The sequence below is a fragment of the Acromyrmex echinatior genome, chromosome 3 (assembly GCF_024713525.1).
Source record: "Acromyrmex echinatior isolate Ae372 chromosome 3, ASM2471352v2, whole genome shotgun sequence".
In the NCBI taxonomy this organism is placed as follows: Eukaryota; Metazoa; Arthropoda; class Insecta; order Hymenoptera; family Formicidae; genus Acromyrmex; species Acromyrmex echinatior.
In genome coordinates, this window is record NC_141854.1 from 95,796 (window position 1) to 122,266 (window position 26,471).

Sequence of the window (26,471 nt, forward strand, 5' to 3'; positions counted from 1 at the left end):
GATCGCATACACTTATCGAATGACCGAGTACGAGCTAGTAAATGACTAGTTAGTTGAAACCTTGGTTAAATACTGAAATTTCACAGGAAATAATAAAAAAATTATTAAAATACTATATACTTATATCTATGTACTTATATAAATTGATAGGATAGATAATTCGATAAATATGACAAAGGATCATTTTATTTGAAGGATTACATTTCTTTTTTGTTAAGAAGATATTTTTATTCGAAGTTAAAAAATTTGAAGTAAACATGTTGCTATTAAAATAATATTATTTTTAAAACATTTACATATCATGTGTAAATTTAACTTAAAATAATAAGTCTCATGTAATCACAGAAAAAAAAACTTAAAGATTATTAAATTTAATTTTAAATAATCAGTCTCATGTAATCACGTACAGACACAAATTAAAAGTAATTAACGTATTATACATTAAATTCTTTTGAAGCATATTATTTATAATCTGAAGCGTTTATAATGTTAAATGTTACATATAAACAATATTTTTTGGAGTGTAACTGAAATCTATAAAATATAATGACGAGAAAAAGGCATTGAAAATTTATATTACTCAGGATCATTTGTTTCAGTTATTGTATTATTTGCAAAACTGTTTATAATATTTTTCAATATCTTTTGGTATAACTAACATTAGCACTATGATTTTCCAAATTCAAAGATTCAGTTTTTCTTTTCTAGAGAAGTAATTCTGTCTTAGCTTCTTTTTCTTTCTTTTTAATTTCCATCTCTGCCTGCTTTTTCAACCTTGATTCTTTTTTAATTGTTATTTCTTTTTTTTCAATTTCTTATTCTTCTTGCTTAATTTTTTTCTTAATTTCTCTTTCGAATTTTCGAAGTTCCTTCTGACGTTTTGCTTTTTCCATTCCTCAGAACTAATAGCATAAATTTTAGGCTTTTATTTATTTCCTTCTTTTTTGGAGTTTCTATAGGAAACTACAAAAGGAAATACAAGGAAAGTGTAATTTCTGTTTCCAGAATTTGTTTACATCAACAATTTCGTGTGAATTTTCTATAATGATTTCACTTATTGTTAAATCTCTTTTTGCAAAGATGACTCATCAAACAAAAAATTTTGACGACAATCTTTTTCTGCTAATAAATTTACTGATTCGCACTGAACTTTTTTAATATCAGCATTATAAACCATATGTTTCCGATTCTCATTATATTCTTGTTTAGTAAGATCTTAAAAAGGAAATCATTATTATTCTATTTTTTAAATTATCTCAAAATCAAAATTATATAATGTTTTTGAGTTTGCTCCGACCTGGGTGGATAATACTTTATTATTGATTTTGTATATAATGCCAACTAATAGTATAACATATAACGTCGTTAGTCCAACTTAGGTCGGTACAAATACGCTTGGGTAAAAAATGCTAATAGAATAAAATATTCTTGATGCAATAATATTGACAAATTTCTCAAAGTTAGAAAATGAACATTTTAATCCAGAGTAAAGTTCGTTATCCATTATGCTAAGCAATTCCATAATATTTTTATTATTCAATGATTCATCAGGTAAGAAATTCCGGCAACAATCTTTTTCTAATAAATTTCCTGGTTCATTATTAATTTTTTAAATAGGAGTATCACAAATTACTATATGTTTTCTAATTCTTATTATTCTCCAGTAAATTATATTCTTGTAAGATTTTAAAAAGAAAACTATTATTCTTATATTTTTAAAATTATCTCAAAAATCAAAATATATATAGTGTTTTCGATGCGAGAGAGTTTGCTCCAATCTAGGTAGATAATGCTCTATTATTGGTTTAGCATATAATGCCAATCAATAGTATAACATTAATCCAACTTAGTTCAGTGCAAGTCCGCTTGGGTCGAAAATGATAACAAAATATTCTTACCTGATGCAACAGTATTGACAAATTTCTCAGAGTTAGAAAGAGAACATTTTAATCCAGAATCAAGTTCGTTATCCGTTACACTAAGCAATCTCGAAATATTGTATTTTCATTACTCGATTGTATATTCTCTTCCATATCATTCTCTATCAATAGATTTTGAGTGACATCTAGTATTAGAATTTCGTTATTCGAAAATCGTTCATTGAAATAATTCTTTTCACTGATATTTCTTGATTGATGTTTTTTTAGAGTAGAGTGTATATTTTATAAAATGTTAATTATTTTATTTAATGAAGTATAATATCTTTGAATTTTTTCTATATATCTGAATTTTTTCTTACATATTGAATAAAACAATTTCTGTTTGTGGAAGTCAGTTTGTGTCAATGTCCGTTTAATTGATAAGCTATTTCTAATCGATCTAAAATATCTTGGGGTACATTTGATTTAACATTCAGTAAAATATCTTTCAAAGTTGTATTTTCTTCAACTTGTAAGATAGATCCTTTCATCAATTTACGTCTATATGCAAATCTACAAAAGAACGGTTTATAATTGAGCCAATAGGGAGTTTGCATGAAAAAAATAAAACATTTTTTTTGGAGTCATTATGGAAATATACATTATTATAAATTTATGTATAATATAAAATTTAATAATATTTGAAATTTGAGAAAACAATTTTAATTGGCTAACAAGTACGTGACGTCACATTGCAATAAATCGTCTGCAATCGTCTGCTTACGCTGGAAGGTTAAAGCGAAATCTTAAAAATCTCTTCTTTAAAATCTCTTTATAAATTAAGAATATTAAAATAAAATGTCAACTGGATTCAGGATTCATTAAAGTCGATTCAATTTGAATTTACCAAAAATAACTGTATTTATGATGTGAGAGTACAATGTTAGTGATGAGCGATATAATGCTCCAGAAGTTCGAGAAATAAAAGCAACTTTATAAGTACATTTTTATTATTACAGTAATTTTTTCAATTTTATTTTAACTTTATAAGTACATTTTTATTATTACAGTAATTTTTTCAATTTTATTTTAAGTAGCACGAATAAATATTATAATTAATATATCTTTGTATCATAGATCATCAAGAGAAAATGACACTGACCCCGTTATAGCGGAATATAAGGATCTATATAGATTATGTTAACTGAATACCGTGTTCGAGAAAAAGATTATATTATAATATAATCTGTATTATTGACGAAAAAAAAGAAATAGTTCAAGAGCATGCCTTGAATGCGTGCAGCATTAGAAAGTTAAAATATTTGAGAGCAATAGTTTAAAAAATAATTAAATTTTTATTTCATAGAAGTAATAATTCAATAAACAGTCGTTTAAATAACCTTACAGAACCGTTATTTGCGACTTTAAAAATACAAAGTAAAATAAATCCAAGACAAAAGTTTATATATATAGTAATACATATTTGTAACAAAATAAATATGTATATAAGTTTCTATAAATAAATTGAATTTAATTATAGAAGAATGTAAGCATGATATAGTCTTCTTAAAGAGAGATGCTGGAGTGCCCTGTTTTACCAACGAAGTATAATTAATTTTCCCGGCTCATTTCTCTTAATTGCACTTACGGATTGAAAAGTCCTTCTCTACAATTAAAATACCGACAATAACACTGGCTGCCACAAGCTACAACTTAATACGAAAAGGAAAGAAAATTAAAAATTGTAGTTTTGTCACCGGCTCCTGCAGTCAACTCGTCGCAGTATGTGCTGCATATAAGAGTTTCAAATTTTACTCGTTTAAAATAAGTAGCTAGCAGTCTACAGAGAATCTCGAAGAACAATACTATGCTTGAAGAAGTGAGCTAAGAGCTTTAATATAAGAGAACAGAGTCGCCAAAAATTTCGTTCGTATATTATGAATAAAATTGACATGAAGTCATGGCACCGAGCATTATTTTAGTTCCTCGATATTGCGACAGCGGTGTTGTTATCAAGTATGCCTTAGAGAGCCTACAATCAGAGTGACGTCATACGGGTATCACTTGTGATTGGTCCGCCATGTTTTAGCCATTCCCACCAGTTTTTTAAACGCATTATTTTCTAAATTTTGAATTCGTTGTTAAAAAATACTCAAAAATTGTGACAAATTAAAAAATGATAATAAATAAATATTGTATATAAAATAATAAAACTTTTACATATATTATTTATTATAAAATTTCATTTATTTTGTACTATTGCAATATTGTATATTTTGTAATATTGCACATTACTTTATACAAAACGTTATTTATTGCACATTATTTGCGTTATTAAATGCGCTAGTTTATTATTCATTCTCTGTTCCTACATTTTAGGAGCAAAATGCATCTGTAATAATATAAAAGAAATCAAAAATTCAGAAAAATATTATATATGTATATACCATTTCATAAAATATTATATATTAAATATCGTAATTATCATATTATTTGATTTAGACTCACAATGATATATAATTGAAAAGATTACGACAAAAAGAGAAAGAATTAAATTCGTAATGTGATAACTATACATATACTTAGTGCCAAGACACTACCGTGTCTTCAGATATTATAATTAATCTATATATATTTTATGTTACATTTTTATTTTAATATTTTAAATACATTATTTATAAAGAATAAATTACTTTACCTCACATACAGATGAATGATTTTTTGATGGTGTCAATTTTTATATTTGCCATTTATACTCTTTAATCAATTCATTCGGCGTTGTGTGTCTTTCGGAATTATTCTCATAACATATCCTTTTTTTAATGAATTGTTACAAAATGGTATTGTACATCCAACCATATTTCTAAAATAATTTCAATAATTTTATTTTTATCAATGTACCTTTACGTATCTATGTCGTTCAATGCTGTTGCACCTAACCCTAAAACTGACAGTCTTGGATAGACTGAGATCGTATATCTCTTTCTCTCTCGCAGAATTTCGTTAAAATATGACGTCATCTCTCTCGTATGGCGCCACTCTGATTATAGACTCTCTAGTATGCTTCGCTGGATCAGCAGAAACGATCAAATTATCGCTATTCATGTCCGTAATAAGCTTCTTACGCCCTGATCAAAATTTTTTCTTTTGAGAGGAAAAATAATAAAAAAATATGATATTAGTTATTTCAATTTTTATGTACAAATAATATCTTTATAAACAAGAAATATTATTCAATACAATATTATATACATATATTATATTATTTTCGGTTGCTTTTCGAATGCCGAAGAGTTGAGCAGCAATTTCACTCGTAGCATACAAATGAAATTTTCGTAGACTCCGTTCTTTTATACTAAAGCTCTTAACTCATTTCTACAAGCATAGTATTGTTTTCTGTGGGGCGTCAGCTACTTATTTCAAAGTCTGAAATTGTTATATACAGCACATTTTTTATTTGGCTCGGATGTCAAAGTGTCAAACGACACTTAGGAAGCGTCATTTCTCTCATCGTCCGCAAATATAGAAATAGATTGAATCATTATGTAAACCAGCAATATATTAAAATACTTTCTCAGCAATTTCGGCCATGTATAAATAAGAGGAGAAGGGATACATTATAGATAATGTAAGTTTTAATAAATTATTAGGTGTTGGAATTAATTCGTAGCGTTTTTAATGAAAGAATGTTATTTATTTCACATGAGCATTAAAAAATACATTAATGAAAGTACTTCCCATCACTTGTAAAACGCTACGAATTAATTCCAACACCTAATATATTAATCGTATATCTCTCCAATTTATGTATAATAGCAAAAATAATTTCAAAACACGATAATTTACGAGATATTGACATTTCCATGATTTTGTACATGTACATACATACATACATACAAAAAATTTTTACTTTTCACGTTTTCGCCGTAAGGAAAAAGATATATAATCGATACCATGGTCACATTACCTTCTTCTTAGTGACTATGAGAAAAAGATAACGTGATTTTAGCGTTCACCGTATCTGGATCATGTTATTGAAAAAACTCTGTTATCTTTGCAGCTCTATTAATGATGCGTCTTTTAAGTGCATTTTCCAGATTTATTCCACTAAAAAATAATACAAACTGATGATCAAATATATGACGCGGTAAAATTCTATATTAAAATAATAAAATTGAAAATCTTAATCAGACTCTCACTACTTAAAATAATAACAATAGTAATTTAAGGCTAATAAGAGTTAACACAAGACGAGGTGCGTAATTTTAATGTGGAATGATGACTTAACTCCAATAACTCTATGATATCTTCTTTATTCAACATGCCTTCTTTATTCACATATTGAATAAAGAAGACATTACGGAGTTATTCATCATTGGAGTTAAGTCATCATTCCACATTAAAATTGCGCATCTCGTCCTATGTCGACTCTTATTATCCTTAAATTGGTATTATTATTATTTTATATTAAAAGATATTACATTCTGTGACACATAAGCGTGATCACTAATTCTTTGAAAGAAAACCGAACATCATAAAAATAATAAAGTAATATTTTAAAAATACATCCAGTAAAATGTATTTATTTATTAATATGATGTTCAATCACCATTAAGAAAATAACATTTATGTAGGAAGGAAAATATTTTCATGATAATTTGCTAGAAGGTATAGTCGTAACATATTTCTTACTCTCTTCTACTGTGCTTCTGAGATGCATCCGCGCGCGAGCCAGCGGTTCGGCTGTCGAGCGTTGAGCAATTGTGAGGGAAAAGTAGGCAATACTTCAGAAATCGTCCCGAACCGTGCAATTAATTCCGAGCACATTGAAGTACACATATAATTTCTAATTTTATAAAAATATATTTGAAGTAATATGTTTATTGATAAAAAAAACTTACTTATAAAAAAAAATATGAAAAAAAGGAAAAAGCAGGATCGAATATAGAATTTTCAACATTCTGATCTTGTACCTAATGTTCAAGACCACATTGAGTTCTTGCGGATCATATCTATGAACGCAGTATATAAAGCGTACGGAAAATCGTGAAAATGAGATGATTAATAAAATTATAAGGATGATGTCAATATCTTATAATTCACAAATTAAAAAGTTCTTACGTGTTGTGCAATATAGAAATAATTTTTTATTGCCTATTGATGTAATTCGGTATGCAACTCGACGGCTCACGTAAAGGAGCAATGTCTCGCATCATGTGTTAGCGCCAAAACACTACCGTGTCTCCAGATCCTTCCAAATTAATTTGTTGATTTAATTGTTGATTTAAAATTTAAAAATACACGTATAAAGTAATTATATAAAAATATATTTTGATAATGATATTAAAGATATGTTTATTAATAATGTTATTTATTTAAAAAAAAAAATTATGAAAAGAAGAAAAAAGTAGGAGCATAGGATCTTCAATATTCTGATCTCATACCTAAGAGACCACGCCCGAGACCACGCTGAGTTCTTGCGGATCACTTTTACGAATGCAATACATAAAGCACACGGAAAATCGTAAACTATATCTCATCAATTATCACGTTGAAATCATTTTTGCTATTATACGTTAATGAGAAAGGTATATGATTAATCCTTTTTTTGCAATATCGTGTGAGACTCGTGTTAAGGAAATCGGGCCAAACATAAACAATACGTTTCAGACTGTTGATTATGACACGCGCCATCGGAATTTAAATCACAAGGCAAGGGATTAATATAATTTAATAAAAATTATGTATTATCTAGAATGTCTCTTTCTTCCTTATGATACACGCCAAACAGCTGATATCGCCGAGAAAGTATTTTCGGTCGCTAGAAACAAGCAACCACAGAGAAAAGGACAGACTCTGAGGGACAGACTCGCTGTTTTGCTAGACGAGTCCAACTCGGCATGTGTCCGCGCGGAGACTCACTGATTACAATCGGAGCTTCTATTCCTTTTTGTTTTTTTCTCTGTCTCGCTTTATCGAGACGATGGAAAATAAAAGAATTTGAAATCACAAACATGGATGAACAATTCTCCGTTTTTTTTTTTGACAGACTTTGATTTCTTGGACTAATATTTGATACTCCAGCAGACGTGAAAATCTCCAATTTTATAAACTTTTTACGTCTGCTAGAGTATCGAATATTAGTTCAAGAAACCGAAGTCTGACAAAAAAAAAAACGGAGAACTGGCAACCGTGTTTATGATTTATAATAAAATTCTTTTATTTTCCTTTTATTAAGTTATATTAATCATATATCTTTCTTATTAACATATAATAGCAAAAATGATTTCAAAACCTGATAGTTGACGAGATATATCAGGCGTACAAGTATGAAGTGCGGATTTGAGACAACAGATGGTGCACTAATGCAATGTGTAGTATAAAGATTTGACGTATATGCCATTTTGTTGTGCCATCAACAAGTGTCAAACGCGCATAAGTGATAAATTGAAAATTTGCATAGTATTGTTTTGTTGTGTTCAATATGTCGAAATTTGTGCCAAATAAAGAGTATTCGTGGATAGGATTAATTTTTTGTTTTCATTTGAAGAAAACTGCTGTGAATCATACCGATTACTTCGAGAAGCTTATAGTGAACATGCTCCATCGCAAAATACGTGTGAACGTATTTCGGCGTTTCAAAAGCGGTGATTTCGATGTTGCAGACAAGAAATACAGAAAATCAAAAAGGTACGAAGATGTAGAATTGCAAGCATTGTTGGACGAAGACGAACACAAAAACAAGCTTGCTCGCAGAGCAATTAAGCGTTAGTCAACAAGCTGTTTCCAATCGCCTACGAGAGATGGGAAAGATTTAGAAGGTCGGCAGATGGATACCACATGAGTTGAACGAAAGGCAGATGGAGAGGCGCAAAAGCACATGTAAAATTTTGCTCGAACGGTACAAAAGAAAGTCGTTCTTGTATCGTATCGTTACTGGGGATGAAAAGTGGATATATCTTGAGAATCCCAAGCGCAAAAAATCATGGGTAGACCCAGGCACACCATCCACATCGACCGCAAGACCGAATCACTTTGGCAGGAAGATGCTTTGTGTTTGTTGGGACCAGAAGTGGTATGGTCTATTATGAGCTGTTAAAGCCTGAAATGGTTAATACCAAACACTACAAACAACAATTTTGAACCGTTCGCTCCTCGAAAAACGACCAGAATATCGAAAAAGGCAACACAAGATCATTTTTCTCCATGACAATGCTCCATCACATACGGCAAAACCGGTTCGCGACACGTTGGAAGCACTCAGCTGGGAAGTGCTAGCCCATGCGGCTTACTCACCAGACTTGGCTCCTTCCGATTACCACTTGTTTGCATCGATGAGTCACACACTTGCTGAGCAGCGCTTTGGTTCGTACGAAGATATAAAAAAATGGCTCGATGAATGGTTCGCGGCAAAAGGGGAAGATTTTTACTGACGTGGTATCCACAAATTACCCGAAAGATGGGAAAAATGTGTAACTAGCAATGGAGCATACTTTGAATAAACCACTTTTTATCATTCTTCCGAATTTAACGTGTTTTTTTTTTAAAATCCGCGTTTCATATTTGTACACCTGGTAATTTACGATTTTCTGTGTGCATTACGGCGTTCGTAGAGGTGATCTGCAAGACCACTTAGCGTGGTCTCAGGCATTAAGTGCGAGATCAGAATATTGAAGAGCGTAAGATCTTACGCTCCTCCTGCTTTTTTCTTTTTTTCTTTTTTTTTTAATAAATAACGTTATTAATAAACATATTATCTCCAAACATATTTTTTATAAAATTATAGAAATTATACATGTACTTCAGTGTGCTCGAAATTAGTTGTGCATTTTGGACCGATTTCTAAAGTGCTGCCTACTTTTCCTTCACAACCATTCAACCGAAGGCCGAACCACTGGATCATACGCGGACGTGCATCTCAATAGCGTCGCAGTATAAAAAAAAACTGCGATCATACTTTCCAGCAAATTATCATGAAAATATTTTCCTTATCTGGCCATCTGTTTGGCCATTTTTTTTAGGAAAACCTAGAGAATGCACTTAAATGATACATCAATAATAGAACTTCAAAGATAATAGAGAGTTTTTGTAATAACGTGGATCTAGATACGGTGAAAGCCTTTTCTTAATTAGTCGCCAAGAAGAAGATAACATGACCATGATATCAATTGTGTATCTTTTTTCTTAGTATAAAAACATGAAAAGTGAAAATTTTTTGTATGTATGTATGTATGTATATGTACATGCATACATATACTGTTTTGCGTGACGCTGTACACGTAGAAAAATAACAACGTTATACGAGTCAATCAGCTGTAAACAATATGATCCACGTTCACAGTATCGTTGCCGCGCAACAGTATTATTATTGCCAATTCAGTGTAATAGTGTAGTAGTGTTCTATACATATATATGTATGTATATATATATATGTATTAGGTGTTGGAATTAATTCGTAGCGTTTTTTAATGAAAGAATGTTATTTATTTCACATGAGCATTAAAAAATACATTAATGAAAGTACTTCCCATCACTTGTAAAACGCTACGAATTAATTCCAACACCTAATATATATATATATATATATGTAAGGTGTTAGTTAAGTATGTTGCCATAGTCAACAGATTCTTTGGTTTATTTCAAATAAAAAATAAAATCCATATAAACATGTATCCTAAACGGCTTAGTTTCCGAAATAAAAAAATTTAAACGTGTAGTAATAATCTGTTTATTTGAAAGAAATACAGCTTAAATTAGTCAAAAACTAGTCAAACAGAAAAACAAAAACAGGCTTCAGTTATTCTGATGAAATAAAACAATTAGATGAATTGTTAAAAATATCCATTTTACGCCATCCATCGAACCTTCTTCTCAAAGATTGACGTACACGCTCGAAGATAGCAGATTACGTAGTGACTCGTTTGAAGCAACTATTCGATTCCTCAAATCATTTTCAATGGAGTGGTATAAATCAATAATTTCAGATATCCTCAAAGGAAATAATCCAAAGGATTTAAGTCTGATCTAGGGTTGTCGAGCACATAGCGCTCGGTCCATTCATGGCTGGGTGACAGGGAATCGTAAGTTGTGGTACTTGATTCCATTTATTCGAAGAAATTTTTTAAATAATGTCGACGTGAACTGAGTGCCATTGTCTGACACAACCGTGATTGGAATGCCGTAAGTAGCAAACAGTTCGTCGAGCATTTCAATTGTCGAGGTAGATGTAATCGAATTCGTGACTTTCACCAACCACTTGCTGTAGCATCCATAATAATCAATATCATCTTGTCTACGATGGGATCCGTATTATCAATGTGAATCCTTTCCCAGGATCCTTTGGGGTACTCCCAGTGATGTTCGCGGTATTTCAATGGTGTGTGTGCGTGCATTCTGTGCATGTTTTTAGTAATTCGATATACCTGGTTAGAAAACAAAAGAGCAAGGCCTTTCATCTTGACTACGTAGGCTGCATGCAGGTCAGCGAAGATTGCTAATCTCAAAGCTGGAAGTATGATGACCAGGTATATAAATATGAAACCGGAATTTTTTAATAGAAAATACACGTTTATTGCATGAAAATGATAAAAAATATTTTATTCGAGTATTGCCCATCGTTAGCTATACATTTTTCCCACCCCCCTGTCTGACAATTTGTGGATGTCGTGACTGAACTCTGTACTACTGGTAGGTGCATGTATGCATCAGTAATGTCTAAGTGGCAGAACATTTCTACATCTCGCATCCGATTAAATAAGTGTTCGGCTCTCGGGATCGGATATTCGTCTATAATAATGCGTGAATTTAGTATGAGTTTATAATCGCCTGTTATTCGAAGTTTCCCATTTTGTTTCATTACTATATGTGTTATCGACGCCCACTCTGAATGCCCGACTCTTTCATAAAGATGGTATTTTGGTGTTGATTTCCTTGGCGTTGCGTAGAGCTAACAGAACTTCTCGTGCATGGGAGAAAACGGGTGACGTACTTTCTTTAAACGTACTTCTTTTGCACTGAGGCTGTGGTCCTACTAATTTCCCCAGTGTTGTGCTAAATACATTTTCGTAGATCGTTAAGATCTACTGGTCCAAACGGATTTTCTGCTCCTCGTGTAAGCTCGGAACTTCTGTCGATATTGCGTGAATATCTTCTGATGCGTCGAACAGTTTGTGGAATTTATCTCGTGGACGAAGCAAGAGATCCATTCTCTGCCAAAGAGTGAATCAAAATTTTCATCGACGACGTATAAATTTAATTTTTGAGAGGTCAATCTCGCAACCTCGACCGGCATACGTCCAATACAATTAACACGGTGACCTGTATAACTCACGAAAAATTTATCAGTCTTAAGTAACTTATAATGTGAGTCGGTTTACACTTGGTTTACGCCTTGCGCGACTCTTCGCGTTGAAAGGCTCATTATTTCGCTCGCACTCGCGATTTGTTCGCACCAGCTCTATACTTCGGTCAGCGGTTATCGGTATTATCGTTACTCGACTTTATTCGTTTCCTTCGTTAGAAGAATCAACTCGTTTACAACTTACAACTTATCGCGATCAAGAGATGATTCCCTATTTCGACCCTTCCCCTACGCTGCCGGTAAGTGATTCCTCTGCTCGCTCCGTTTACTTACCGTCGCTGGCTTCGCATTCCCCTCACTAGCGCCTCCCACTCGGGGTACGCGCTATGAGCGCTCATTGCTCTCACGGTACTCGTCGCGCTTATCGCGTCCCACGTGCTCAAATCCGATGTTCATCCCTATATCTATTGATTGCATCTTTTCCCATTTCAGGTACTTCTCGTGATAAGCCCTTGCAGCAGTGGACGATCATTCGCTCCTCAAAAGGTTATTAGTAAATATATATTTTTATTTAACAACGTTTCCTTTATTCGTAGGTGTCTACTGATACAAGTCCTCCTGACAACCTATCGGATGTCCGTTTTAACCTTCTCGGTGCACCGGATATTTGAAAGAAAAACTTTGAAAAAACTTTCCGTCGATCCTCAAGGCAACTCTCTCTCTATCATAAAGAAAATTTCGCTCTCGACGTCTCTTTCCACGAGAACTGCGTTCCCGGGATTTCCGGAGATGATATTCGAAATCAACCTCCATTACTACTCGGGGTCTCTTGCTTTGAGGATTGATTGTGGCATATTTCTCCTCCTGCGCCTCTATTCGTGTGGAGCTGTGTTCCCGCAAAATAGTGGGGATAATTCAGAATCCGACTCCGTTATTCTTTTTTTCTCCCCCCACTATGGAGATTAACGGATTTGATTTCCAGATCCGACCTCGCGTTTGGCTATACCACTATTCCCCTCCGGGATAATCTTGAATTGGGTAAGTATTTTTTAACTCTATGTCTATAAGACGGGCTTCCCAGCCCGTTTTCGATTCTTGTAAACAAATTATATTTTATCCCGTTTCCGATATTTATAATTATGATAATAACAATAATAATTATGACGCCAATTATTATAACCATAATAACTCGTAATATTCAAATGATGACAAAAATTGATTCACATTTAAATAATGATAATTTACATATCTCGCCTCGATCCAGCTTTATGCTACTTGACATGCCTTGTCGCCATCTTGGAACTCTGTCTACTATAATTTTATTACATTGGGTATCGTCGCCCAACTCGACCAAATTTTGTCTGGAGTTCTGCCTATTGCGATCATATCGCATATATAGATAACTCTAATTGACAATGATATACAAAAAAAAGAAACTCTATTCTGAATCACAAAGATAAATAAAAACTATATAAATCTTATTGAATAACGCTATATAATGTCGGCGTTGCCGCTACCTTGCCCTTCAGCGGGCGCGCTCTGGATCTCGGAGCATGCAGACGGCTCTCGATTTCCGGCTGCATTCGCCTCCCTAAGTCCCGCTGGATCAGGAAGGTTCTGTAGGACTTACTCCTCTTACTTCGGTCTCGTCGTCGCTTCAGGGGTCTCGTTATTCCTTAGTCACGAAGCGTCCACCTTTGCTTCGGGATTGCTTCTTACGAGTCCTGGATACTGCACTGGGCCCGTCGTGCTTCCGCCTCTGGGCCTATTTATGGCGCTTCCTTTGCTCCTCGTCGATAATCTCCTCCAGGTTCTCCGGCACCACAGTGTAGATGGTCAGAGGTCTGGTCATGACTCTCTTCACAGCGCCGTCCTCCCCATCGGATGACACGCTGGCGAAATTTGCGCATCTTTTGACCTCCGACCTCGTCGACAATGGGTTAACCCATGGATTTTCCCTAGCTGGGCACTCGAGTGATTTCTCCCACTCGAGTCTGGCTTGAGCCTGTTTTGGCGTTAACGTTTCTTTGAAGGCTCGCCTCCGATTGCACTCTCGAACGCCCTTGGCGAATTGTCTGAATCCGTCTCAAAATCTATGCGCTCCTGGACCATATACAGAGGAACCAGTCCTTGGACATCGCGTCCGAGCCCGGACGAACCCGCAACTCCCTCCATCGAACAGTTCGCCTGGGGTGTCTCGTCTTCGCCCACCTCGTCCATCAAAATATTCAACACTTCAGCTAGAACAAGCTCGTTCCTATTGAGCGGCTCCTCGTCACTCATTTCTGGCGACGCCTCCCTTAATCGGTCCTGCCTGTACTCACAAGGTGTGATTGGCATCACTAGAGCGCCTCGATAATACTCCTCCTAAGATCATCGGATTCGCCAATTCCCGCACCACGGATCTATCTGCGATATTCTGTCCGTCGGCACTGACTCGCGTTTCGGCATTGTCCTGTGTACTTCCGTCTATTATGCGTACTCGGCTCTGCACCACATGCCTCCCGGGTACTTCAGTTCAATTCGAAGTCTTCCGTCTCGCACATTTCTTCATTATACAATTGCACGCTTAAAACTACTCCCACATCACTCGACCGGTTCCACCAGCACTGACACGCTAGTGGTCACCGCCGGCCTCTCTGGAGTGCATTCCTGCGTACCGCTTTACGCAACCGCTCCATTGATGCCGTCAACGCCTCCTCTGATGTCCTTCGGTTCCGATTCGCTTCTCTGAGGTTCGCCAAGACCTCGGCCTGCTGCAGGCGTCACAGCCGCGCCCAATACTGTCGATTCTCTCCTTTTCGCCATAATCTACGTCTCTCGATCCGCGATCGACTCCATGTCGCCGATTATCACTCTCGATCGCGATCTATCACACTCTATCTTTGTGCACTAATTTCATCCGTAACGGACAGTTTGTTCTATAATCCGCACTGCTCTCTGATTGCACACTGTCTATCTCACTTTCTTTTGCTCGCTCTGTTGCCCTATCACGCTGCCAATTACTGCTAATAGTATCGTGCAGTCTTCGTTTCACACTAATACGGTCTGCTCCATAGCAAGATCATCCTCTGAACGATTCTTTCTTTCTTTCTTGATAGAGTGGCCTTGATTACAAGTTGATACGGCCAGAATCGAAAATGGCCGCCAGAAGCAGCGAGACTCGAAAGTAGCATAGAGTAGTCGATCGAGTTAAGAGGGGAGCACAAGCTCCATACATGGAACAAAAGTTCCCAGAGGGATCGCGAAAGCGAGTCCGGTTGGGGAATTTTAAATATCGAAGTTGTTTGATTTGAGAAATGATAAAAGCAAATGATAGCTTAAGAGAAGGATTTTTGAGGATGGGGAAGATATCATTAGGAGTTACGGATGCGCGTAAATAAAAACTGTTAATGTATGTAATAAGTTTGTCAGCCTTAGGAGAAGTGAACGGACAAGAGAAAATAATAGTGATTTATATCCTGAGTAAGATCGCCGCAGGGACAGGCCTCATATGCAACAATATTTTTTCTGTGAAGGCTGTAATTGAAGTTGTAATGGTTTGCATGTAGGTTGATTAAGACAATCTTCTCTCTTTTAAAAAAGTGTTTATTGAACCATGGTTTGTCGACTTGAGAGCGAAAAAATTATTGATAATGTAGGCCTTTTCATCTAAATTCCTCATTGAGATAGATTTTGTATTGTTTCGCAGCAAGACTTCTAGCTTCTGAAAATAAATCAGAGTAAGGGATCTTCAAATCAATTCTATCACCCTGCCTAGCACCTAGCTGGGCGAGTTCATCCGCCCTTTTATTACCCTCTATGCCCCTGTGAGAGGGGATCCAATCAAGTCTGATGCAGATGTTCATTCGTGATGCTAAGCAGAATTGAGTTTTGATGGCGTAAATCAAGTAGCAGCCAATATCCAGGCGAGAGGGACTCCAAAACACTCTTCGAGTCCGTAAAGATAACCGCTTTGGGAATGTTTCTGTCACATATAATTTTCAGCGTGACGAGCAAGGCCCAGGTTTCAGCCATGAAGATTGAGGCATTGGCTGGAAGACGATGCATAAGCTCCAGTTGTAGCGAAGGTGAGTACTACATGGGCTGAAAAGATTTTTCAAAAGTTTTTTGAAAAGATTTTTCAATAGGCGGCGCCACTAGAAAATGAACATGATTCATTTCGAGAGGTTCATCTGTCACTAGTTTATATATGAAGTTTCACGACATTTCGTTCATTCGTTTACAAGCTACAGTCGTTAAGTGGCGTTACTTTCGCCTTCGTAAAAAAAATGGAAAAATAGGAATATCGCATCTTGATCAAACATTGTTTTTTGATGGGAAAAACTTCTGAACAATTATTGAAATGGTTGCAGAAATGTTATCCCACATCTGCTCCTTCGAGAACAACAGTTTATCGGTGATTTAGTGAATTTAAAATGGGTCGTACAAGCACCGAAGACGCACTCTGAAAGGCCAAAAGAGGCTACGAATACGGAAATCGCAAAGCAAGTGCATCGAATCGTTTTGAATGATCGTAAAGTGAAGTTGCGCGAGTTAACTGAGGCCGTGAGCATCTCAAAAGAACGGGCGGGATATATTTTGCACGATGTTTTAGAGATGAAAAAGCTATCGGCACGATGGGTGCCGCGTTTGCTGACCATCGACCAAAAACAGCAGTGCGTTGATGATTCAACCGGCCGGTTTGGCGTTGTTGCAGCGTAATCGAGCGGACTTTTTTCGACGTTTTGTGACGATGGATGAAACGTGGGTCCATTACCATACGCCTGAGTCCAATAGGCAGTCTGCAGAGTGATTGAAAAGCCACGAAAGCCGACCAAAGCGACCAAAAGACCAACGCTCGGCCGGAAAGATTATGGCCTCCGTTTTTTGGGATGCGCATGGCATAATCTTCATCGATTACCTGCAGAAGGGAAGAACAGTTACAGGAGAGTATTATGCAGCGTTATTGGACAAATTATTGGACACGTTATTACTGAACGACGAAATAAAGAAAACACGGCCCCATATGGCGAAGAAAAAAGTTCTGTACCTTTACGATAACGCACCGTCACACACGTCCTTGAAAGCGATGGTCAAATTGGACCAATTACGATTCGAATCCACCCACCGTATTTTCCAGACTTGGCCCCCAGCGACTATTATCTATTTCCAAACCTCAAGCGGTGGCTCCAGGGAAAGAGATTCATATCGAATGAGGAAGTCATCGCGGAAACCGAGGCGTATTTCGAAGGCTTGGACGTTTCGTATTACAGAAAGGGCATCGAAATGTTGGAAAATCCATCTATACCAAGTGTATCGCCCTCGAAGGCAACTATGTTGAGAAATAAATATAACTTTGCCCAAAAAATGCTTGTTTTCATTAAAAATCCCGGGACTTTTCAGCCCATGTAGTATATGCCAGCACCCGTGCAGTTATCCTGCTCAAACTTAGATCCATTTGTATAAAAGCAAACGTAGTCTTCCTGTATGAGAAAATGTATAAATTTCTGAAAGCGGCTAATAATGAACTTGGAGGTGCCATTGTCGATCCCAATCACACTTGAGAATATAGTGGTTATGGAAACAAAATATGGGTATAGAAAAAGAGCCAGGAACATTGAGCGTAATATCGTTTTTCAAGTGTTTTAGCAAAATGTATTTCTTAAAAATAGGAACGCTTTGACATGCAGTGATTCTGGAGCGAGAGGTAATAGAGATAGTTTCCAGCTGTTCTATCTATAGGCAAACTACCACGCCTCGAAAAATTTTTAAAGTATCTAGACGCAAAGTAGTTGAATCTAATGCGTAGAGGAGGCTCACATGCCTCAGCCAACATAACGTTAATAGGCGTAGAGAGTCTATAGCCAAGGGCTATGCGAATTGCTTTCCATTACAGACGTTCTAGGCAACTAAAAACGGATTTATTCCCTCTGAATTGGAAGACATGACTGCCATAATCAATAGATTCCCCTAAAGACAGCACGATAGATAACTAAAAGAGACTGGGGACCCCACGATACGCCAAACAAAACAGACATAATATTGACGATTTTTTTACTTTTGCCGATTAAATATTTGAGATGAGTCTTATCTGTTAATTTTCTGTCAAACAAAATACTGAAAAATTTGCAAGTCTCAACAACAGGAATGTCTCGATTATCAATCCTGGGATGTTGAAATATCTACCTCTCGAAAATATCACGCACTGCGATTTAGGCAGCGAAATGTTCAAACCTTTATTGTGCAAATAAGTAAAAAGAGAGGTCAGAGATTCTTGAATGGAAGCAATAGCCACATTTAAACTAGCGTTTGAGGAAAATATCACGAGGTCATCAGCGTACATCAAGATGGTAACCCCATTTCCTAGGCAGTTTCCAATATGCTGTAGATAAAGATTAAATAGAATTGGACTGAAAAATAAATCCTGAGGCGTGCCCTTGTGAGCCGTAAGAGGATTATTGAACTTACTATTGCTAACGAAATAGAATTCTCTTTCTATAACCAAGTTTTGGATAAATTTGCATATCTTGGCAGGGACACCAAGACTCCTTAGCGTTTCTATAAAGATTGAAAGCTGGACATTGTCGAACGCGCTAACTATGTTGATAAAGACGCAAACAGTAAAAAGGCCAGCGATGTTAGCAGTATGAATGCGATTAGAAAATGTAATGAGATTATCCGCGCACGAACGAGCTGGGCGAAAGCTGAACTGAAATTCAGGAAGAATGAGATACGACTCGACATACCATCTTAATCTAACTGTTGTGTGTTTCGCGGGTTTTCTCTGTGTCTCACGAAACATTGGCATTCCAAGGCTTACGAAACATTGGCATTCCAAGAATGGATCTAGACATGGAGAAAATTCGCGAAACACACAACAGTTATATAGAAAGCATCCGTAGAAGATCATCAAGAATATCATCTTAATCTGTTGTATTGATCTTTTCCATAGTCTTGAGAAGACAAGAAAGCAATGAGATCGATTTGACGCCCTCGCCGGAAGGTTTAGAGATAAGGACAACCAAGGATTTTTTCCAGTCAAATGGAATAACACCCATGTTTAGAAAGCCGTTATAAATTTCTACCAGAGCATCCTTGAAGATTAGGAAGAATAGAAATGATACGATTGCTGATCTGGACCAGGGGCAAAAGCGATTTTTGACTCCTTGATAGCGATATCTAGCTCGGCCCTTGAAATCGGAGTATCTATTTCCGCGATGAGATTAGAAGGATTATCACGATCTTCAGTCAGCATATCCGGGAAAGAACGGTAATTGTATTGTAGGCAACAAGGAGGGTATAATTTGTTAATCGCGTCTTCACAAGTAGTCTCAAAGTCAAAAGAATTAGTCTGTAATACATTGCTGTTTAGGTTTTTGTTATTAAAAGATTTGACGAGAGACCATAATCTAGCCGAAGGAATACGATGGTTACAGCTACTATAAAATTTTTTCCAGCCTTTTTTCCTTGTGTAGAATTTTGATGGTAAGGGCGCATTGTTTTTTGTAAGCTAGATAACTTTCTCAGAATAGATTGCGCTTATATTCCGCAAGTTTTCTCGCTGCAACAGCATCGCGATAAGTATCGTTCCACTAAGGCTGTTACGCCGATCGTCTAAGGAGCGTTGTCGCGATTGCTTAGCTTTGTTAGCAAGCTCTATGCATGTTTGATCTCCTCTATTAAATCCTCATAAGCCTTCTTTGGTTGATCAAATGAATAGCAGGAGGAGGGGAGAGCAGTGTTGCACAAAATGATGCTCAGTCTGTCAGACTCTTGTTTGTTCAGGTTGATTTTATAACAAAATCTAAACCTCGACTGATGAGAGCGACCCAGTTGCATCTTTACAAGAAGGTTGTCGCTATAGCGGCCAGATTCATCTAGAGTAATAGAGGAGCAGATAAGAGCGAGATTAGAAGAAAGTATGCACAAGTCGATGACAGAACGCCTATAATTAGGGAGTTGAATGAGAGTGGGTGTACCGTCATTTAAGATAACAGCGCCAAGATCGTCCAAGATTGCTAGCAAAGAACGGTCCTTTCGGTCGACATATTCGCAGCCCCACGCCGTGTGGTTTAAATCTGTCATAAAAATGAATCTGGCCTTTTGGCCGAAAGAATTGAACATGTCTTACAGTAAGTCTCTGGGGGACTTACCTGGATGACGATATACGTTGACGATGTACAGAGATTCATAAAAATCCTAATACTCTGAATCTCGACTGAATGATGTGATATGACTAAGATTTAGTATCTGAAAGTCGATGTGACTTCTAACCAGAATACATAGGCTCCTTTGACCTTGAGAAGATATATCTTTTCTAACACATGAAAAGCCAGGCGTCGAAAATGGGGTATTGTAGTCAAGCGTCTTGTGGACAAACAAGGTCAAATTCAGAGATAAAGTTTGTCAAATGAGGAATTTTATCTCTCACTCTTCTACTTTCATTGAATGCAAGTGAAACTATTAGTCGGGGTAGTTCCTTTACAAGTGAATTTTGCTAATTAAAGGGTTAAGAATAGCATTGTTTAATAAATCGGCAGCGATAGGCATATTACTGAGTTGTGCGAAGATAGAAAAGATGAGTTGTAAAAGTCAAGCAAGGTCGAATTGGTTATGAGTAGGAATATCGAAGAATAAGGATTATAAGAGGAAGATATATGGGGGAGAAAAAGATGGGTTGGAATCCACGTTGACATTCGGTTGATTAGACTGGTCAGAAAGAGTTGGAGCGTACGCAACGCCATTGCCAGTGAGAGTGAGGGGGATGCGCCCATCAAATGTGAGGGGATGCGCCCATTACGATAAAGGAGAATATCTTTTCTGGAGTCACGTGGAGAATCATTAAGCTCAGTCTGAGCTTGAGTAAGAGTATACGGAGAGGGCAGATTCAATTAAGTTTTTTCCAGAAGGTACGGAGGGTCTTCTCAGACTCGAAGTAGCAACACTAGCAATGGTCTTCATTAATAAGTTATTTGCAAGTTCAGAATTCAAGGGAGTCATCTGTTGCCATCCATATTTTCGCTCTGCGAAACCGAATTAGTTTTCTTGGAAGAAAATTAGTTTTCAGAGAAGAAAAGCTGTCAAAATCGAATCTGATATCTCGTTCAGATGTCGGGAGTTCAAATGAAATTCTCTTTCTGGCTTCGAGCAAGGAAATATTTTCTTGAGCCGCTAAGGCTACAATTTTCTTTTGCTTGATAACCAATGTGCATTCATTGGAAGTAGGGAGATGTCCGCCGTTATAATTGATGCACCTGGAGGCACGTCCTTAAGATTGCAATCTTGAGTATTAGTATGAGAGGTCACGCCACAACGCATATATCTGGCACTGCTTCTGCAGGCTTTACTAATATGTCCTGCTCTGTAGCAATTGTAACAGATGCGCATCTTAGGGACGAAAACAGCATGCTTGATGTGAAACAAGGAGACATACTTGGAGAGGACTGACCAGCAAATTTGACGCACATTGACTTGGATGGTATAATTTCAGATTTTCCGTTCTTGTTGGATCTGCGCATGAGACGGCTAACCTCGATAATCTTGCATTGAGAGACCAAGTGTTTTTTGACAAAATCTTCCTCGATGTTAACAGGAATGTTACGGATAATGCCTGTGCGTAAAGTGCGGTAAATTGGTATGTAAGTTTTGAGGCTCTATAATGTAGAGAATTTGACGAGATTATTAGCAGCCGAAGACGTTTTGAGATCTACAAGAATCTTACCCCTGCCAATCTTATGACTTTCATAATGTCATTGTATGCAATCTAAGAGATAATGCGACAGACATGCAGTGGATGCAGTATGGTTTGCGTATCCGTTGTAGCCGAATGTACATGAATGGCAAATGGTGATAAGTCAGAGGAGATATAAAAATTTTCGAAAGACACATTCTTATTCTTATTCTATTCTTTGTTTATATAGTTGGTCGCGTCAAGTTGAGAGGCATGGCCAGATGTGCTAGAGGCTGTTTGTTGTCACTTCTGCCCTGCTTACTGACGACAGACTCTCTCTCTAAGGTCTCAGAGCATAGCCTTTTGCGAAGAGATGGATTGTTGTTAGTCTCACAGGAGTTAGGAAGAAGTTTATTAGCAGATAGTACAGAGTCCTCTTTTGAGAAAGAAAGGTCCATAACAGTTGTGAACCTCATTAGGTGATGATGACCTCCTTGTAAGCTTGTAGTACAGTGTAGTGCCTGGGAGGCGCTCACTCTGTAAAGAAGCTTCCAATTTTTTAAGCTGACGAATTTTTTTCCTCACTAGATCGTAAAGGGAGCTTTTCTTGCCAAAGTTAGGATTGCAATTTCAACTTACTTTTGCTTGTAGAAGGAAAAAAACAGGAGGAAAGGGGAGGAGGAAGAGGGGGGGGGGGTTAACCGGGCTCGACCTCCATCACTGATCCCGAGACTGAAGCCTCGTTCATCTTAATATAGACCAGGAAGTGCGGTCTATACAAATATGGACGGTCTATAAAAATGGATGGAAAATAAAAAAGACAAGGTGACTCGCGCATGAGATCACAGAAATAAAGTAACAACAAACAGCATGCTATCGATGTTGCAATCGAAACGCAGAAAGAAACATGTCCTTACATTTCGAAGCGCGACGCGCAAATCTCAATATCTGGACGATACTAATGTCTTGAATTGTCGCCGTTTCTTATTACCTGCAGTTTTTCCACACCCCTGGTTGAATTAGGTGGCATTGTTTCGCGCATTGCACATTCCTTCATCGCGCTCCCTCGCGCTCACTACGGTGATACGACATAGAATACCGCGAATTGTTTTCCTGTAGCTCGGGCTACATCAAATGATAGGGTTCGCAACTCTCGGCTCCCTCATCCCGTTGATCCCAATCCTCGAATCCTCCAGGTTATGCTCCCTGTCTACTGTCCATCGTTATTCCTGATTGCGGATCAGTGTTCCCCTCACTCTTCCGCACTCTTAGGTATTGCTCGTCGCTACTGGTTGATTCATTTTCAATCTTGGTTTCTAGACAATCTCCTTTATCTTCCGTTTCTTTTTCAAGTCTTCTGTTTAGGATCGTCGCGTAAATCTTATGCTCTCTGCTGTGTCCATTAATGTATTGTAATTCCTCTATAGTTTTTAATTTCTTTTTTTCTCCTCTTTTGTAGGACAGATTAAGTCTTTGTTCCAATCTAATGGTATTCCTTCCTCTTTCTATATTCTGTTAATCATTTTCCAGAATTCTTCTCCGATTTCTTTGGACAATAAACCTCCATGCCTCATTCTCTATCTCGTCTTCTCCCAGAGACTTTGCTTTTTTTAATTTTCTCAACACCTCTATTAACTCTTCTTTTGCAATTTCATCTACTTCTTCTCTTCCTGCCTTTTCCTCTTCACTTTCCTCACTTTCCATACTCAGAGTCGTTTTCTTCCGCATGTCCCCTAGCACCATAAAATGATTCCTTCAACTGTCCATCTGTATATCCTTGCTTGGCTCCTCTGATTCCTGTACTTATTTATATATTTCCATGCCTCTTTCTCACTTTTTATATTTTTTATCTTTTCATCTTCTGCTTCCTCATGCTTCTTCTTCTGGGCTTCATACCATTCTTTATAATTCCTCCTTTTTATTACATAATCTTCCCTGCTAATTCTTCCTTTCTTCAGTTCTCTCAATTCTTTTCTTAACTTTCTTTTCAACTTTCCTCTCCATTCTTTATTATACCAATTTTTCTTTCCTAATTTCAATGGAATTATTTTCTTTTTATTTTTCTTGATCACGCTTTTAATCTTTTCTTTTATCTCCATCCAAATGCTCCCCGTATCCTTCTGTGTGCTCCTCCATTCTTTACACTTCTCTTGATAACTTTTTATCCCCTCTTCCGTCCTTCTCTTTATTTTCACTTCCGTCTTTTCCTTTTTTCTCCATTATTTGCGGTAACCGCAGTTCTACCTCTAATGGGATGTGATCTGACTCTATCCTGTTGCCTTCTTCTATCCTTTTGATTTTTTCGCCTACTCCATCATTTCCTTTCACGTAGTTTATTACAGAAAATTCTCTCTCTCCTCTATATGTCCATCCTCCCTCTTCTTCGAAGCTTCCATCCTCTCTCTGCTATCCTTCCTATTAGTCTACGCCCCTCTTTGTTTATTATTTTATTCCTATTGATTTCCTGCTCTTGTTTCTCTTTTCATTTTCTTCTTCTATTACCGATCCTCCTTCACTGCCTGTCCTTGCATTCAAATCTCCTCCTATTATTAAATACTCTTCCTCTTCTTCTTGGATATGTTCCATTAACCTTTCCATTGTTTTTTCTACCTCTTGATTATACACTGTTATTATTCTCCATTTATTTCCATTATAATTAATTTCACATTCCATCGCTGCTTCGCTTATTTCTATATTCTTCCTAACTTCTATATTCTTTATTTTCTTGCTCACTGCAGTGATTATCTCACCTTTTGCTCTTCCTTTTTTATGATCTTTCTTTGCCGGCACATAGTTCCACTCGTAGTCTTTCGGCAATCTATTTTTAATTTTCTCCCACCTTTCTTCGTCTATCCATGTCTCCACTAATCCCACGATGTCAAATTCTTCCAGATATTCCCACATTTCCTCATATTTATTAGACAGTCCCGCAATGTTCCAAAAACAGATTTTTAATCCTCTTTTCGCCTCTTCCCCGCTATTCTTTTCCTTTTCTTATTTTCTTCTTCCTCCTCTATCTTCTTCTATTCTTCTCTCTCTCTCATTTCAGCGTAGTTATTTATAACATTAAAATCCGAAGCGCCACTATGGTCTAAGTATTAAGATGTTGAACTAATATATATATTATTCAAACGAATGAATTAATTTCAGAAATAATAATTACGTGTCGATATGGTTGTCGACATTAACGCAATTAATCTGAAATGTAATAATCCCCCCAAAAATTCCCCAAATTAATCTTAAAAAACTGTAATAAACTTATTGCGAAAAAATACTGCCTCGGCCGGGAGTCGAACTCGGATCTCTTGCATTCCGTGCGAGCGTCCTGAGCCTTTAGACTACCGAGACCTTAGCAATAATTTTTCGCAATAACCGATATGTATCGAGAATAACGCATTATTTCGGCGCGCGTTTATAAACAATAAGATAGGAAACAAGACGGTTTATATTAAATAACATTACAATCCGAAGCGCCTTATTTATCTTTCATCCGAAGTAGTTATTTATCTTTCACAAAAATTTTACCATAGCTTACCTTCACATTGTTTTCCTTTCTCTTTTTTCTCTTTTTCTTTCAACTGCTTTTGCATTTCTCTCTCTTTTCTTGTTAGGTCATTATCTATAAATATTTCTGCACTTAACTCTTTCTTTCTTATCATAATTTCTTTTTTTTCTTCCCAGCTCTCTAGCTTCTTTCGCTATTATGATGCACTTGTTCTCCCTGTCCTATGCCTTAAACGCCTTTCTTACTTTCATCTCTATTTCAAATTTTCTTTAACGAATTCTACAACCTGCTGTTCCATCTTGTTTCCTCTCCATTTGTTTATGCCTCTGATTATTATGTTGTTTCTCCGCCTTCCTCTATCATTCTTTTCGCTCTCCCATTCTAATTTTTCTATTCTTCTTTGCAGTTTTCTTCTTTCTAAGTTGTATTTTTCTTTATCTTTTCTTCTTCTTTCCTTCATCTCCAGCTTTCTTTCTTTCCATTCCTTCCTCATTTATTCGATTTGTCCCATCATGTTTTCATTCATCTTTTCCATCCTTCTTTCCATTTATATTTTCCTCCATCTTCTTCTAAACTTTATCATAGGTTCCTCTTTTCCTGTCACATATCTCTGCATGTTTTCTTCCTTAAGTTTGTTTTTATTTTGTCGGTCTTGTGGCGTTGCGAGCGTTAGTTGCGGCGCTGCGAACGTTAGCTGCGGCGCTGCGCGCGTGCGTCGCGACGCTGATACGGTCGTTCTTTCCATGACTCTTCCCATTCTCTCTCCGGCGTCATGGCGTGCCGCGTGCAGACCTCGTGTAAGTCTCTGCGATAGTCAGTAAGTTAGAACTCGGACGTTAAAGCTCCGAATTACTTTGTGTATTCCGCGAGGCCGATACCGATCATTATTCATGTCCGCGATAATTATTAGCGTCGTCAGATAAATTCTTAGAGTGTATTTTCATAGTTCTAGTATTGTAACTCCGCGACACGATGCCGGTATCCGAGCCGACTTACACGCGCAATCACGTCTCTACTTTCTAATCAACATTTGTATTCAGTATTTAGTTAATTAGGCATTAAGTGTGTATTAAAACGCCTCATGGCATAAAATCAGAAGCAGTGCGTAGCTCATTCTCAACCTAACTTTTTCCCGCCATACGTCCTTCGCCGTGG

General features: G+C 36.7%; 1 long non-coding RNA gene across 1 annotated transcript; it reads right to left on the bottom strand.

The window, feature by feature from the left end:
• Positions 1–202: 202 nt before the first annotated feature.
• LOC147910054 (uncharacterized) lies at positions 203–7,192 on the bottom strand. Its single transcript, XR_015544614.1, has 2 exons — positions 4,558–7,192; positions 203–4,251 (listed from the first exon to the last, which is right to left on the bottom strand). It is a non-coding gene; the product is annotated as an uncharacterized LOC147910054 (long non-coding RNA).
• Positions 7,193–26,471: the final 19,279 nt, after the last annotated feature.